Source organism: Hipposideros armiger, unplaced genomic scaffold, assembly GCF_001890085.2.
Source record: "Hipposideros armiger isolate ML-2016 unplaced genomic scaffold, ASM189008v1 scaffold_122, whole genome shotgun sequence".
Classification (NCBI taxonomy): domain Eukaryota; kingdom Metazoa; phylum Chordata; class Mammalia; order Chiroptera; family Hipposideridae; genus Hipposideros; species Hipposideros armiger.
In genome coordinates this window covers 3,729,191-3,746,109 of record NW_017731472.1, presented here as the reverse complement: position 1 = coordinate 3,746,109, position 16,919 = coordinate 3,729,191, and the positions used below count along the sequence as shown (strand labels likewise).

Genomic DNA, 16,919 nt, shown 5'->3' with positions numbered 1-16,919 from the left:
CTGATTTTTTATTTTGGAAGGTAGAAGAAACACTTCATGGAATCCTCTCTTTCAAACCTCAGAACCTTGGTAACACTTTTGTGTTTATTAAAAGTGTTTTATTTGTTTGGGGATTTTACAAGTATTTCCCCACTATATCAGGAGAAAGTGTGTATGTGTGTGTGCATGTATGTGCAAGAGTATGTACATATGAGTGTGAATACATGTTCTGTTCTTCCATGTCAGGAATAGTGTCATTTCTTTTCTACTCCACAGAAGCAGGCACTCGAATAATGCTGACAACCTGTTGGCCTATCTCTGCTTAGAGGCCTTTCAGAGCTTGACACCTGGGCTCAGACTGTGTGCATAGGAAGGGAGGTGCCCTAATTCACTGTGGAACCAGCCGGCTGGTGTCCATACTTTGAAAGCTTTGATGAAGGTGATGCAAATTGGGTTGGCTCTGTGGGCTTCCAGCTGCTGCCAGGCTGTTTCTGAGCCAGGCAGGGAGACTTCCAATCTCTCCCAAAGCCTGCCAATTAGCAAAGAGATACATATATTAGACAAGATGGTAGAACTGGATTTATATATGTGGGCATGCAGGACTGAATTAAAATGATACAATGAGGAAGGAGCTAAGGACCAAATCGGAAGTCTCTTTGAGTCAAAAATCAAGGGTAGGATTTATAGGATGAACATTTCTACGTGTAAATTGGAATTTGAAGTAGATATTTGTAATGGAAGTGCTGTGTTTATTTCCATAAAGCTAAGGTTTGGCTTTGAAATTGGTTCCAGGGTAGACCCAGGACGCTTGACAACCTGCCTGATAAATCAAGCCTATGATGAAAAGAACCAGGCAAACGTGACAGTGGCTTGCAGTGTGCAAACACCTATGGCTGTATTATAGAGTTCTCAACTCTGTGTCTCCTAGTGGAGGAAAAGGTACCTTGATATGCTTCCTGTGGTTGAGAGCTCTTCACTCTACATTCAAAAGACTGAGCTGGGTAGAGAAAGAAATAACCAATGAGACAAATGCTTCACCCCAATGTTATTGTTTTTTAAGTCCAAAGTCACAAGGGGGAAAATTGAATTTTATTGAATTTTTTTTATTGGAAACAAGCATGCCAATTGTATAAGGTTCCTAAAGGGCCAAAACAGCATGGAATTGTACAAGATCCCTGTTGTGCACGGAGGGTGATCATTAATGTTAGTGCCATAAGTGGCCTATGCCATGATTGGCCTTATTTATAAATAATGTGAAAAAGTTGATCTTTTTTCCTACTTGCTCAGTCCCCCGTCTTACCGGGCTTTCTCCCTTTTTCTCCTCCCGGTTTTCAAGCTCCCCCTTCACAAGAAATGCTAGCTTTCAGGGACAATCAATCAAGCACACTTTTGAACAAATATAAGATTTATATTAATTCCATTTAGACATTTGAATTTTACATTATATCCCTTGTTTTGGAACAAAATGCATGTTTCCTACAGCAGACAGGTGATGCATTGTATGCTTCTGTGTGGGGAGGGCCAGTTTAGCGAAGCTTTCCTGCTGGCAGCCCATGTTTCAAACCCTACCTGTTATTAAGAACACAATTAGACAGATATGCTTGTAGTATTGGAGGTCTGGCTTCTTGTTTAAAAGCATCCCTCCCTGCTTTTTTTACCCTGCTGATTTTTTATTTTAAAGTAAAAGTCACTGCATCAACTTTCATGTCCGATAAATTTGAAGAAGAAGGTGCAACCTGTGGGAAAAGATGGTGGAAACAATTACATTCCAGGCTTGGAGCTTGTTGAAATTGATCACCTATCTAACAGATTCAGACTAAATTTAGATCATTTTGGTTTGGCGTCCCCATTTCAGTGTGGAGGAGGCTGTTTTGTAACTTGATCTTTTTTGCAGAGAGAACAAAACTGAGGGACAATCTAAGAGCATTGTTGAGGGCTGGAATAAAGTCACCAGGCTGCTGTGCTACACAACATACCTCAAACAGCAGATGCCACAGAACTGCTTTTAAAAAAATGTTGGCTTTTACATGTCACGCTAAAAATAAATACTGAAAAAGACCTGAAAACTTGAAAGACCTAGAGAAGCAGGCTGTAGTTGTACAAAAGCAATGTGCAGGATCATGGAAGTAACACACACACACACACACACACCAGAAAACTGTATAAAGTAAGACATATTAGAGCTTTCTTAAGTCCCAAAGCAGCTTTTGATAATATATTCAGAGCAGAAATAGGAAAGGGATCAGGAAATGAGGTAGTCCCGTTGGAGACTGTAAAGGGCTATAGAAAAGGATTTAATAACATGGTGGGTCAGATAGGATGTCCTTGTTTCCCTAGACTTCATGTCCTTCTTCTCCGTTTTGAAATTGACCTTCAGAAAACCTTACATGGTCACTTCTATCTGGCTAACTCAAACTCTAGTTATGCACATGTGATAGATGTCCCCTTGAGTTGCTCATTGTGTGGCTTGTCACTCTGACTAGGCTTTCAGCTTACTAAGGTCAAGTAACATGTCTTTCTTATCTTTGGAATTTCCTCTATAGTTTTGGTGCAATGATTGTGGCTGCAGATGTGGTTTAATGAATGTTGCCTAACTCACTGGAAACTTCCAGAGTTAAAAAAAACAACAACACACTGCCCCCCCCCAAAAAAAAACCCCCACTTAATATTAAGATATTCAACTTTGCTCCTATTATTAATACTTAATGTGTGATATTCTGAAAAATTCATAGAATATCAGATAAGATAAAAACCGGAGGAACAAGTTATAGGTACAATAGTAAGAATGCAAAAGATATTTAATAATGTCTTGACAAAAATTATAAAGATGATAGGACTAATAATGACACAACAACTTTACATTTTTATAGCACTTGATTCTTTTGGAAGCACTTTCATATTATTAAGAACATGGGATAAGTGAAGGAATATATAAAAACAAATTCAAGGAATAATGAAGCAATACAGAGAATAAAAAGCAAAATGACAAAAGAAAGACAAAGTAAATAAAGCCAAGAATAAAGACATGGAAAAAGAATTTACTCACAACTTGGAACAGTTGGCAAATTACACACCGAGCAGGGTGTCAAATAAATATTTACAATGTTGGGGTTCTTTTAGTAGGTAGAATATCCTGTCTATAGATCATGACATGTGTTCGCTTGTTTTCTACCAGGTAATGGGGGAGGGAGTGTCCTGGGTTCTCTAACTCTATTTTTTTCCCATTTTCATTCCGTAGGGTTTATACTGATACTAGTATGACTATCTGTACTCCAGATAGTCTATATCATCAAAAAGATATGGAGGCGTGAGTGCTACTCAACTTTAGTAGCTTATTTTAATGATTTCACAGAAGCTCACTGAGGCTTGCTGCAGAGAACATCATCGATTTTTTGTTCTTATTCTAAGGTTCTGAAAATTTCCTAACCTTAGGAGGCAGATCTCAAATTATTGTCAATAATGCTATATGTAGTAACTTATTATAAAGCAGTTCCAAGAAGAAGACATCTCAACTATGTTCTAGAACTGAGAAAATGAAGATAAAAAAAGTTCTGCCTGGCATGTATCAGAGGTCCTAAAAAGGCCTTTATTCCTGCTTTGGAGGGATGAGCTACGTATTTTAAATGACATTTTAACGAGGTGTCCTCTACAGCATTGCTGCGATGGCAACCTTCTCTTACTTTTGGGTCTGTTTTTCTGCAAAAATTACATTTACTAGATGAAGGGCAGGTGACCCACACCAAAATGTCAAGATTACTGAATGTTGGAAAGCAGGTTGGAAGAAAGATACAAGTGATGGTCAAGATAAAAACTCATCAAATCCTTAGAAAGTTTTGCCTGGGTCAAAATAAGAGAGGTTCTTCTGAATTAAATCTGCTTCCTGTTGACAACACTAGCAAGGAGGCAGAGTTTTATTTTAATTGCCTTATTTGCTCCTGAAAGCATGGATCAACTGTTTTCAAGATTCAGCATTCAACGCCCCTGTTTTGGCAATAATTCTACTTTTCACACTTCGGTTTTGAAATAGAGCAGAAAACTCTTTCCTTGGGTGGGTTGGAAGCCTGGGTTCTGGTCCTAGCTCTGGCCTTGACTGGCTGTAGTGACTTGTCAGCTCGTTTAATGTCTCTTAGCCTCGGCTGCCTCAGTTGTCAGAGGGGATAATTATATCAGTCCTTCTCTATAATAACAAAAATTTCCATTTCTAAGTGCTTGCCTTGTGTCAGGTACTCCGCTGTGCCTCTGGCATGTGCTATCTTTATGTCCCTCATCCACTCTGCAAGGCAGGAATAATGATCATTTAGGTTTTACAATTGAGAAAGCAGATGTTCAGATCCCTTCAGTAACCTGCCCAAGGTCACATGGCTAACGAGTGGCTAAGCCAGGGTATAAACCTTCATATATATGTTCGCAAAGCCCCTTCTCAGTCGTCCATGGGGTTTAGAGGTTTATTTAAAGTATTTGTGAAAGTATTTTGAAAAAAAGCAAACATTCCTTAGAAATGCATGTTATTATCACCATTATTATCCTAATGAATATAAATTAGTTAGCATGTATTTACTGAGTTCTTTGTAGGTGCTTAGTACTGAGTCTGATATCGTTTTGGATAATCTATGGAATTAGGTATTTTTCTTAATGTAGTATTGTGTAAGGTAAACCTTAATTATTTCTAAACGGAGTCACTTACATCCTGGGAAGAAGGTATTCGTTTCTTTTGGATTCATTTTCTGGGGAAAAGAAGACAAGAAGCAAATATGTTAATTAAATGAAATGGATGTTTCAAGAAACAAAAACTGATTGCATGTAGTCCAACCTTCAGAGCCAGCAAATAAACACTCCAGGAACCATGGGAGTTTATAGGAAAACTTGAAAGGAGAAGAGAGAAATATACCATAGGGGCTAGCAAATCTCAGCTGAAAATTCACATGTTTACAAATATTCTGGACCAATATAACTCCCCGCATCTGGTTCTTTGTTTATTTTTCGAGTCTTTAATGACCAAAAGGGTTGCTGAGATTTACTTGAAGAATCTATCCTTGATTCAGGAGTACTAGACTTCCTGTGTGAAGATGGCTGGGAATCCACACAACTCTCCTAAAATAAGCGCTAAGTTTTGGAAAGAATTTTCTTTTGTGGGAAACAGCCTATTCCCAAGGAGAGCCACAAGCATGAGATCACTTTTCTTTCTCCAGGGTGGAGGCTGAGGGGAGCCAGTCGGTCCAGCAGCCAGAAATGAACCTTCAAGACAGGTTAACATTTGAGACAGACCCCTTCATTCATTTCCCTTGGTCTTTAACTGCTCAAAGTCACAATGAAAGTCCAGGAAATTCTGTAGAAGCAGCAGCTGAGTCCAGAAATGAGTTATCTCTTATTTTTCATTTTCTGTTTTCTTATGTATCAAGTGCAGATAAAATTACCTTCCTTAGAAAGTAATTGTGAGTATTAAATAGCATAATGCATGTGTGTCTCCTGGCACACACACAAAAAATCATCATTACTGAATCGTAGGCCATTTTCCCAAGTCTGCTACCCAATTGTTCTTTAAGTCTCAATGTGAATTATTTATTCTGTTAGACCACATGATATCTAAAGAGTTAAGAAAAATGCTTTTGAATTGTGAAAAGATGGAGGAGGCTGCCTTTCTAGGCCTCACCAAGGATCTGTGTTGGGTGGAATATAGCCTTCATTTAGGTTTGGTAAGAGCTTCAAGAAGGGACCAGCGTGAGTACTATCGAGAAGGGGCTAATACCACTGCTTAGTTGGCTGGCTACTTGTATGGTCACCTCAGGGGAGTGAATGTGGGGCCACTGACCCATGCGTTTTTCCGCAGGTGAGATGGGATCAAGCGGCCCTCATCCAGTTCTCCTGTCAGACATTTTGTCTACATTTGGGTCCCTGCTGGGCTAAGGCATAACTCAATACATACATTTGGGAGGACAGAACCACTACATGGCCATTCTTGGTTGTCTTTGACTCAGCGCCTGGATTTGGCTGAATCTGAACAGACAGCAATTAACAAACAAAACTAAATATACACGTGATATTTGTAAAAAAAAAAAAAAGTTGGCTACCACAAAAGCTGCACATCAGCCCCGTTTTGCTGTTTGGATTTGGTCATTTTCTTTCTGAAGTAGAGGAACGAGAGAGCAGCCTCACATTATCCCTGTAGCTATCCGGCCACAGCCAGTCAGAATGATGTCCAATGCTAGCAGCCAAGATGCTGGCCATGCGTGTGGTTCAGCCTCCCTGGGTGTAAGTCCCTGGGCCAAGCTTGAGGGTGCTTTTGCCATAGCGCCTTTCAACATAATCTGGGCACTGGGCGAGGCAGAATTAGTGTCTTAAGCTCTGGGGATTCAAAGTGGGCTGTGCTTGACTTCTTCAGTGTTGTCCAATGGAATGAGGTCTGCGCAGGAAGCCAGTGGACTATCACTTGTCAGCTGATTTCACCAAGTCACTTTATGTCTGTGGGTCTCAGTTTCCTTGGAGTGAGAACATCTCTAACCTGGGTCTTGGCACAAATACTCTGTGAGCCTGTGGTCTGTCTCTGCCTGGGGCACACAGAAGTGTGTGTGTGTGTGTGTGTGTGTGTGTGTGTGTGTGTGTGTGTGTGTGTGTGTCTCCATCCTTATGACCTCCCTCTATTCCAGCCCCAGGTTCTGGGGATGTTCCTCCGAACTCTTCTTGGCCCCCCCTCTTCAGTTATCCAATGTCTCCGTGCAAAAGAACAAGATTAAGTTTGAATGGATCATTGTTTCTTATAAGAAAAACAACTGCTGATAAAGTCAGGGGATGATGACCGATTTCTGAAACAGACAACCAAAGAGAAGTTTACGGCTTTCTGTTCTTTAGACTTAACTAGTTTTTCTCTTTAGAAAATGTTTTATGGAACTTGAGTAATCACCCTGGCAATCTGTTGCCAACGTTTTCTTGGCTAGAGATCAAAGTCTCCGATACATCAGCACGATGAGAAAGCAGAAAGAGGCAGGAGAAAGTTATTCGCAATGAATTCTGGAGTCAGATTTGAATAGAAAAGTAGAGAAAGGATAGGGATAATTAATTTCTGGAAGAATTGCAAATGGCCAATACATAGGAAGAGATGTCTAACTTCCTTAACGCTGAAAGAAATACAAATAAAAATAACAATGCTATCATTTCCCATTATCATTTGGGCAGAAATGTAAATGGTTGGTTAAACCTGGTTTGTCTATGAGTGTGAAGAAATTGTCACACTCATGTAGCTACCTGATACAACATTTCAGAGGGCAGTGGGTGATATGTACTGAAATGTAAAATGAATAGTCTCTTTGCAATTTTCAGTTTTGGACTTACCCTAAGGAAATAACTACATAAATGTAAAAATATGTTTGCGAAAGCATATTTACAGGGAAAACTAGAAATAACTTCAATGTTTATCACTGGGGCACTTGGCATAGTCAATTATGGTAAATACCTTCCAGAGAATCCTGTGCAGTCAATAAAAATGATGATGCAGAGCTTTACATGTGATGTGGAAAAATATTTAGTGATAAAAAGAGAATTGTAAAACAAAATGATCACATTTCTATAAAATTATATTAATAGAAATATGTGAGGTTTTTCATTCAAATCTTAACATAGAGGCTTGAGGCTACTTGTATTTCTTATTTAACTTCCAGCTCAGCCACTTAACTCTGCGTCCTTAGGAAAACTTATTTAACCTCTCTTACTCTTGGTAAAAACGGGGATAATAATACCAACCTTTTAGAGGTCACTGAGGGAATCAAGCAATAAAACACATGTCAAGCACCTGGGATGGAGTAAGAAAATACTTTGATTTTTATCATTCACAGTTTCTGTTTTCCTTTCATTATATGAGTATAAACAGCTGTGTTCCTATGCCCACGCTTCAAAGAGAGAAAGCTAAGTGGGCTTTGAATAGCTTCCATTGATTTAAATGCAGGAAAATTATTTTCCTAAGGCTGCAGTCTGTCAGAAAAAGGCCATATTGAGTCATTGTTTTCTGAAGCCAGGAAAGGAGATTGAATGACTGATGCTGTTAGGCAGCCTAAAATAATATTTCATTCTTGTCATCCATACACAGTTTAAGACCAAATGATTTTGGATAGATCTACAGTTTCCCTCTTTGTTTGGAAGAACAAAGCTTTTGTTATTTATGCCCTTGAACAACAGAGCTTTGTCTTCTACTCAGGAGCATTCAAGTTAAATAGAAGGTTTCCTGGAGGGCTGTCCTATTTATCGTGAAGAGTGATCCCAAGTGGTAAGTAGACACAGTTAGCTCCAGCCACCTGTGGAGAGCCCACATCATCAGCAGAGGAAAATGGCCAAGACTCACAGAAGCCCAGCAGCCAATAAGGTTCAAGATTGACTTCTCTAGATTGTGTTAATGTTGATGAACTCATCCATTTAAAAACTCCCTAATTAGTTGTTTCCTCCTTTGCCCTACAAAACAAATAACCTTGTATTGCTTTCAGTGTCTGAGGCAGAAAAATGAAAATGCCAATATTTTGAGTGTTTTTACTTTGGAGATTTGTTGTCCATACGCAATTGTTTCAAATACTCCTATGTTAGGTTTTCAGAGCTATTGATACCCTGGAATGGAGGTTGGTAATTCAGGCTCAAGAGTTTTCTTCAAAGGCTCCCGGATCATTAGAAGGACATAAATTAAGCTGTCTGTGTCCTGTGTCCCTCTTATTTCTCTTTCCTTGCACTACACCAGTTCCTGGCTTGCTAACACACTGCCACACTCATGTGCAATTTGCACTTAGCAAAAGGTCAAGTCTAAGTAGAGTATATGAAGACGAGTCCACACTGATTCTTAATAATTATAGCTAGTAAGTATGGAGCACTTGTAATATGCCAGGCTTTCTGTTAAGTGGTTTACATGGACTGTCTCGATGCTTCTCAAGGAGTAATGCATGGATAACTTGCTTTACAAGCATCAGGGGTGCCAATGAAAAATGCAGATTCCCAGGCTCCATTATAGGCCTACAGCATCAGCATCCTGTGGTGAGAGTCAGGGACCTACCATTTTAAAAAGCACCTTTGGTAATCCCGATGTATGTGAATTTCAAGAGGCACTGCATTATTTTATATTGCACTGGGACTCCACTGCAATGTTCTCTCCTTCCACTCCTCTGATTTCTGTGCTTAAATTCTTATGGCAAAAAATGAGGAAAAAAATCTTATGGACTGTGAGACATGGAGCAACGTACGGCTTTCTTTTAGCTGCTGGTGATTACAAATGTGTCTCCATAGCCAAATTGCTTTTGAGGCACCAAGTATTTACCTTTACTGTAGTAGGGTTAAATAAGCAAGAAATCTTTTCTTTGTTGGTGGCTGTACTCTGGATGTAGAGAGGAAAGACTTAGGGACCATAGATGGTGGACTGATATGAGGGGGCGGTTGTACTAGTTGTGCACTGTCCAACTGTATGCCGTGGCCTTGCATGGAGGAGTGAAAACTTAGCATTCTCCTTGGCCCAGGGCTGTGTATGGAGGGCTGGCCCCCTCCCGAGAGGAGACGGCAGCTGATGTGCTGGTGTGGCTCCCAGGTCCCAGAAAGCCCTGCCTGTCTTGTTTTTGTTGTTACACTGCAAGGGGGTTCAGTTGTTCACTGTGATTACTTCTTTACTTCTCAGCTCTATTTCTAGAAAGTCCCTATGAAAATGAAGTGCCCATAAAAAAGAATGAAATCTTACCATTTGCAACAGCATGGATGGACCTCGAGTGTATTAATGTTAAGTGAAATAAGTCAGACAGAGAAAGACAAATACCATATGATGTCACTTATATGTGGAATCTAAAAAAAAATCCAAATAAATGAACAAACAAAACAGAAACAGAGTCATAGATGCAGAGAACAAACTGATGGTTGCCAGGTGGGAGGGGGTTTGGAGGGATGGGGTAAAAAAGGTAAAGGAATTAGAAAGTACAAATTGCTAGTTATGAAATAGTCATGGGGATGTAAAGTACAGCATAGGGAATATAGTCAATAATAATGTAATAACTATGCATAGTAGCTGGTGGATACTAGGTTTATTGGGGGGGGGTCGCTTCTTAAGTTCTATGAATGTCTAACCAATATGCTATGTACCAGAAACTAATATAAGACTGAATGTCAACTGTAATTGAAAAAAAAAAGTGCAACTTGGAAGGTAACAGAAACATTTAATGATAGTGGCACAGACTGATTTAATCTGGCTGCTTGAGGGATGGCACCATGCGATGTGGGGGATGGGGGGGGAGTACAGACTCTTTGTGGGAAGCTGGGGAGCAGAGGTAAACTAGGTTTTTGTGGGGAGAGGGAAGCAGAGCTGAAGTGGGAGGGGGCTAAAGACAAACTGGCACCGTCATGATTCTGAAGGTTACCCTTCAGAAAACAGCATACTGTTTTCTAAAATTCTCTATCCCATCCTCCTCCTCTTTGGTGACTGTCTAGCACGGAGTGACTGCCTCCTCAGTCACAGGTCTGGACTGCAGTGATGCTGCAGGTGGCAAGGCCTCAGTGCCACAAGTGGGTCAGGAGAGAGAGGTCATGTCCAAGTCTGTAGCTGAACCAGCATGGGGGGAGTGGGGTTAACCACCTACCCCTGAATCTGAGACCCCCTTCCCTTTCCATTCCTCTGCCAGGAGTCGGATCATTAGAACAACGAGACTTAGCTCATTCAGTTCCTTGCCAGGCCCCAAGCAAAGCTTTCACAGATGCAATAATTTCTAGCAACAATTGTGGGCTTCCTTGCATTTCTTCATCAACTTGTTGACAAAGACCAGAGATGAGTCTTTAGCAAGTAAAGAGTCTGTCCAAGGGACTGTGAAGCCTTAATATTTGATTTCGTTTAGGATCTTGCAGAAGGTGCCCCAAATTTCATTTTTAAAGCATTTTTTTGCTGAACTGAAAATCTCTCCCAGTTTTCCAATGGGTTTAACATGTCTTTTAGAGCTAACTTATGTGATCAGTGGTACTGATTCATTAATTTACCACCTTCCGTGGAGAGGAGGTGAGTAGGAAGGGGTTCACTGTGAAGGAGAGAGTTTTCCTTGGTCTTAATGTTGGGCACTGGGGAAGAGCATGCAGATGAAGGGGTGCATTACGCTGTGTGAGACAGCGTGGGCTCCCTCAGGAACTATAAGCAGTTAGAAGTGGCTGGTGGGAGTTTGCATGGCTGGAGGGAGATAAGGGGCAAGACCATTCATAAGTGAATGAATGAATAAATGAATGAATGAGTATAGAAGTCCATAGTTCTTTCCTTAGGCTGGCTGTTCCCTCGCCAACCTGACTGTTTTCCTCTGTATCTTCCGAGTGAGCAGGTTGAAATCTCAGTTAATATTCTGCTCTGAGAAATCCCCTTCACAGGGAAGAAAGGAGATAATTAGCTTCAGGAGTCTCTCATATTTAAGCTCAGAAGTCAGCATGAATTCTAGACATGGTTCATGTATTTGGATAATCAGCACATCTGTTCATGATAGGTAGCTCTTTTTTTTTCCCTCCTGAATCTTTTTTGGTTAGGGTACCATGACGGAAGATTAATGGCTTCCATTATTTTTTTGCCTTCGTGCAGGAATCTTTAAACTAGTCTGAACTTTGTACCAACTATCACATGAATCATGTCTACTGCAATTATCCCTTCCTGTGTCATGTCTTAGGTTAGAGTCCTTGCGTGATATAAAATGTAGGGCAGGGTTAAAGTGCCAAGTGACAACCATGCAGAAAACTGACCATTAACAGTGACTGACATACCTCCTTGAGCTGATACCTCAGCGGCCTTAAGACGAAATCTTACTTATAAATACAGTAAAACCTTGGAATGCGCATAATGTGGTTTGCGAGTGTTCCGCAAGATGAGCAAACATTTCAAATACATTTTAATATGGTAAACGAGCAATGTCTTGCAATATGAGTAGTTTGTGTCTGGAATGAATTATGCTCGCAAACCAAGGTATTACTGTATTACCTGAAATGAGATATGTGATATTAGTAGATATATTTCACTGTATCTGGCTCTTCAGTAATTCACCTCCATTTTGGGTATTGTGTAATTTATTGAAATGAGCTTGATGATGGTGATGATGATAGTTTCTCTTAATGACTATTCACCATGTAATAGGCTCTGTTCTAAGCATACATTGCTCGTTTATTTTTCACACCAGCCCCAGGAGGTAGTTACTGTGTGTAGCACTATTTTACATGTGAAGAAACTGAGGGCATACTGTTATGAAGTAACTTGCCCAAGGGCCACAGTTAAGGATCGGAGCTTGGATTTGAACCCAGGCAGTTTACTCAGAGTTTATGCTCTCAACCTGTATGTTATAATACTTACACACTACTTGAAGCAAAGAGGGGGTTTAGTCTCAAATATTAGGAATGCACCCCCCCATTTTTTTTCTTACTAAATGTAAGTAATTGCTCATTTTTGTTTACATTGTGTGTATGTTGTATGGCTTTTGAGAAACTTTGACAGAGTAAAGTCACAGAAAAACTGATCCTTCTGTTCAGGTCCCATTGCCTAGAAGAGTGTTGACTATATATAAGTGCAAAAGGTTGTAGGTTTATGTTAATTTTAAGTATAATATGTTTTAGAATCTTGTCAAATGCATTATTATTAGTATGTTTTTATACATTAATGTTCTTAGGAGAGACTGAATTAAAAACAACGACAGAAACCATTAACTCAAAATTCCCTCCATGGGCCAAGAGCAAAATGGAATTTGAGTTTGATGTGCCCAGATAAAGTGTTTTTGCTATCTGAACAAAGAACAGAAGCTTAATCCTTGCAATGACCATAGACTCCCATCTCTAGCACCCATCCCTTCTTATTTAAATGAAAACAAAGTTTATTTTCTTTGTTAAAGCGAGGCCTTCTCACTGACATTTTTCTCTTTCGGTTTATGCCGTATGAGGCTGACTCCAAGTGTCAGTGTTTGAATTGTTAGCAGTTCCCTACCAGTGAGCTGGTCCTGAGATCCAGGGCTTCATTACGCAGAGTCCAGCGTTGCAAAAATAATGGGGCTATTTATCCATGTCACCTGGAATGGAGTTAATACCCTGTCAATCTGTGACACACTAACAAGGTAGACCTGATTATTTCTTATAGTTTTCTCAGGAGCGACTCCTTTGGGTATATAAACTGCAGGGCTGGACAAACTAGCTTATGGGCCTACAAATCATTCTGGGCCCCAGTTTAGGGACACTTTTCAGTCAACCATAGTTGTTGTGATACTTGAGATTTGCCCACAGTTCTTAGTTCAGAAAAAGGTTTTCATTCTTGAGCTACTTTCCTTTTATAGGGATTATCTTAATTTTTGTTTGTGAGGTTGAGATCAAGGAAATGAGTAAGAACTGAATTCAACTGTTTGAGTGCCCCTTTTATATCATGAGCTTCTTAGGCAGTGCCTGATGTGATAGACAACAAATATTAATTGATGGTGATGACAGGAGGTAGTGTCTCTAGCTAGAATCTGCTAGCACGAGCCCTGCTAAACTGACTATGATGTCTACTAGAAGCAGACTCTAGTGCATTGCACTAACAATTTTAGGCAAAAGATTATAATATAGTATGCATATTTTTTAGTTTCCTCCTCTGTTGCATTGTTTTCAGTATGGTATTGAAAACAAATGTAAACAGCATAATTGGCTCAGATTGCATCTTATTGAGCCATCACTTCCTTTGTTTCAGTGTGACAGCTCCTGGTACAAAATATCCAAGTCCCTCCCAAATAACAGTAATGTGTCTCTGGCTATCACGATTATTATGATTATAGGAGGTGACAACAGTGCTGGTCTTTAAGGAAGCTCTCATCATGAATGTGTTTTGGGGTGAATAGTACCTACTAACTGATGAATAACTTGAAGTTGTGTCAAAGAAAGCCTTTAGTATTTGTAAGGGTCAAGGAGCCAGAGGTGAATCTGTAACTTAGCTACATATTAACACAGAGAATGTGGAGATGCCATGAAAGCTTCTAACTCAAAGACTTGTTGGATGGTTATTGGCCATCGTCTTGGGTGCTGAGATGGTTGTCTTCAAAGCTGTTGGAGGTGCAATCTTCCTATGGAAAACTTCTGGACAATAAAACATGTGAAATGACTTAAATGTCTTACTTTAGAGCAGCGGTTCTCAACCTTCCTAATGCCGCGACCCCTTAATCCAGTTCCTCATGTTGTGGAGACCCCCAACCATAAAATTATTTTCGTTGCTACTCTATAACTGTAATTTTGCTACTGTTATGAATCATAATGTAAATATCTTTTTGTTTCCCGATGGTCTTAGGCGACCCCTGTGAAAGGGTCGTTCAATCCCCAAAGGGGTCGCGACCCACAGGTTGAGAACCGCTGCTTTAGAGTATTCTTGACCTTGTCTCTTGAAATTGGAGATTTGAACACGGGAGTTCAAGGGGGTTTTAATGGAGTTTTATTAAGGGAATGAGAAACAGGGAGGTCTGAGTGCTGAGGATTCAATGACAATATTACCTTAAGGGCTCGTTTTCCATTTCAGACTAGATTATCCATGTTATCTTTGAGTAAAGTGAACAACAGTTTTAACACCCTGGCTTCCTCAGAAGTTTCAGTTCTCACATAGTCACCGTAGGCAAGAGCACTGTCAAATAAACAAAGATTTAATTAAATAAAAAAAAATATTTAAACAGAGCAGAAATATTCTTCCCTGGCTAGTCACACATTGGACAATTCAGTGAACAAATCTTGGGGGAATTGCTGATGGATTGCTTTCTCTGTTCCTTGTGCACTGCTCTGTTTTCCTTCTTGGTGTCAAATCTCAAGTTGAATTCAGTCAATTATGTACAGCAAACAAAAAGTGCATAAATGTCTCCTCTGTTACTATTGTTTATATTTCATCACTAAACAAAGCAAGTTTCCCTTCCAGCTTCTTCCTTTGGGAGCATATAAAACTGACATGATTTAAATATTGTGAAGGCTCTATTGTCACTTCGAAAGCATAGTGATTGATTTAGTTATTTAAAAGTTTATTACAAAGGTTTCTTTGTTGTTGCTAATGTTACACTTGCTTTTAAAATTTGTTGAAGAAACACACTATTTGCTGAGGATTTGACAGGATTTGTTACCGGGTAAAGTACAAAGTATCTAAGGGTGTGGTGTTCATGTTGCGTGTATGTCAATTCCATTTTGCTTTTTTAAAATTCTATTTTATCACCTCTTTTGACTTAAAAATGCTTTTCATAGATTCTTTAATAACTATAAATTTGGAAGTATCGTATAACAAGCGGTTGGTATAACTAATACTTCAAAATGTAATGGGAAATGTAAAAAAAATATTGCCGAGACTGGACCACAGGGGCTCTGTCAACTTTCTCGTGTCATTCTCCCCCTCAGCAATCCCACATTCTTACATAGCCTGGGTGCCAAGGGCCGGAGGAGCTGGACAACAACCTGTCTTTCCAATTTACTCTCTGAGCAGAATTATTTCCTTTAAGATATGAACAGCCTTTAATTGTGCCAGTAAGCACCTTTTTCTCTCCTGCCTGCCTCAGCCCCCTTTATTCTGGTGTCTGTGGGTGGTTGAAAAGGCTGCTCCTCTGAAAAGGTAGCTCTAAAACTGTTCTGTAAAATGATCTCTTTTTCCTCCACAAATGATCATTTTGGTTTCAAGTTTATTCCAGGTACAATAAACTTCCCTCTACTCATGCTTAATAACAAATGAACCTACAAAAGATTAGAGTGGAAACAGGTGAAATAAAATTAAAGCCTATGTAGTTGCCCAAGGTACTTAATGCATATAATTTGGCTCAGCATTACTCCTGCTAAAAATAAAAAGGTGAAGGTTACCTCAGGTTTTTGCTGCTGTCGTTGCCCTTTGGTTTCCAGGGGTAACTTGGTCCTTTAATGCCGGCACGGTTGGGATCGCCAAGCCAGAAAAGATCTTGCTCCAGGTACAGTCGTGTTTTCCCCAGGTCATCTGCCCTGTCCTCAGACAATGAAGCTGTGATTTTTCTCTGGCCTTGTGAGGGAAAGTGAGTCCAGATAAGCAGATTATTGTGTGGACTATCTCATCTGTGTTGTTCTAGTGCAGCCCTTTCAGCTTTCCAGAGCCAGTTAGACTTGTTATGAGGAGCTAAGTGATTGGCTGGGTCTGAGGCTCAGTTTCATAAATTATAGCCCAGCGTAGGAGAAGCACGAGTCCTATAGTTGCCGTAGTCCAGAGGCCTGCCAGCTCCTGCTTTAACGCATATGTAATCATAATTGAGTTCTAACACGGCCTTGGATGTTTCTATCCTAAATAGCTGACATTGCATCTTCAAGACTGTGTGAGTAATCCTGACTTTTTTTTTTTAAACTCAGTAAATTAATTACATGACCTGAGAGGGAGTGATTTTAATTAGAAAATACTGAATTAGCAGATGATTCATTTTCAAGGTGCTGTTTTATATATATCAAGTTCAATGCAATGTATCTTAAAGCTTCTAAGACCTGGCAGGGTTACTCCAGCTTTTTGCCATGAATCACAATCAAGCTGCATTTAGAAGGCGGCTGTTTCTGTGCATTTGTAGCCCTGTTTGTTTTATGGGGTCAGTAAAGTGATAAAGGTCCAACATGAGGAGGTTAAAACAGGCTTCTGGTATCACGGCAGTGGCTGAGAGAGCACTTGAATCAGGCAAGTTTTAAGATTTCTCACCCTCAATGTCTAAAACTGGGAGGGAGCAGCAAACGATAAGCAATTCTTTGGGGACACACAGGTACACGGCAGTTAGAACGCCGAAGAATGAAAAATGTAAAGTGATGGCAATACTACTTTTCTTCACTGTCATCTTAAGCTGTGCTAAGACATACTCTATAGATAACCAAAAAATTTTTCTCTGTATAAAAATGCTCCTCAGTGGTTCTGTTTACGTGGTAGAGAGCTGAATGAGAAACCACTCACTTGTTTTTAAAAGCCTTATAAGAAGTGTATTAAACACACACAGACACAACCATAA

The 16,919-nt window shown here is 39.8% G+C and overlaps 1 long non-coding RNA gene across 6 annotated transcripts; it reads right to left on the bottom strand.

Moving 5' to 3' along the window:
* Positions 1–932: 932 nt before the first annotated feature.
* On the bottom strand, positions 933–16,473 carry LOC109385703 (uncharacterized). Of its 6 annotated transcripts, none has more exons than XR_002124671.1 (5): positions 15,772–16,473; positions 14,440–14,566; positions 12,917–12,998; positions 4,664–4,703; positions 933–976 (listed from the first exon to the last, which is right to left on the bottom strand). It is a non-coding gene; the product is annotated as an uncharacterized LOC109385703 (long non-coding RNA). The 6 variants fall into 6 exon arrangements; XR_002124669.1 differs by lacking the exon at positions 933–976 and adding an exon at positions 1,134–1,715; XR_002124673.1 differs by lacking the exon at positions 12,917–12,998 and having other exon boundaries at positions 934–976.
* Positions 16,474–16,919: the final 446 nt, after the last annotated feature.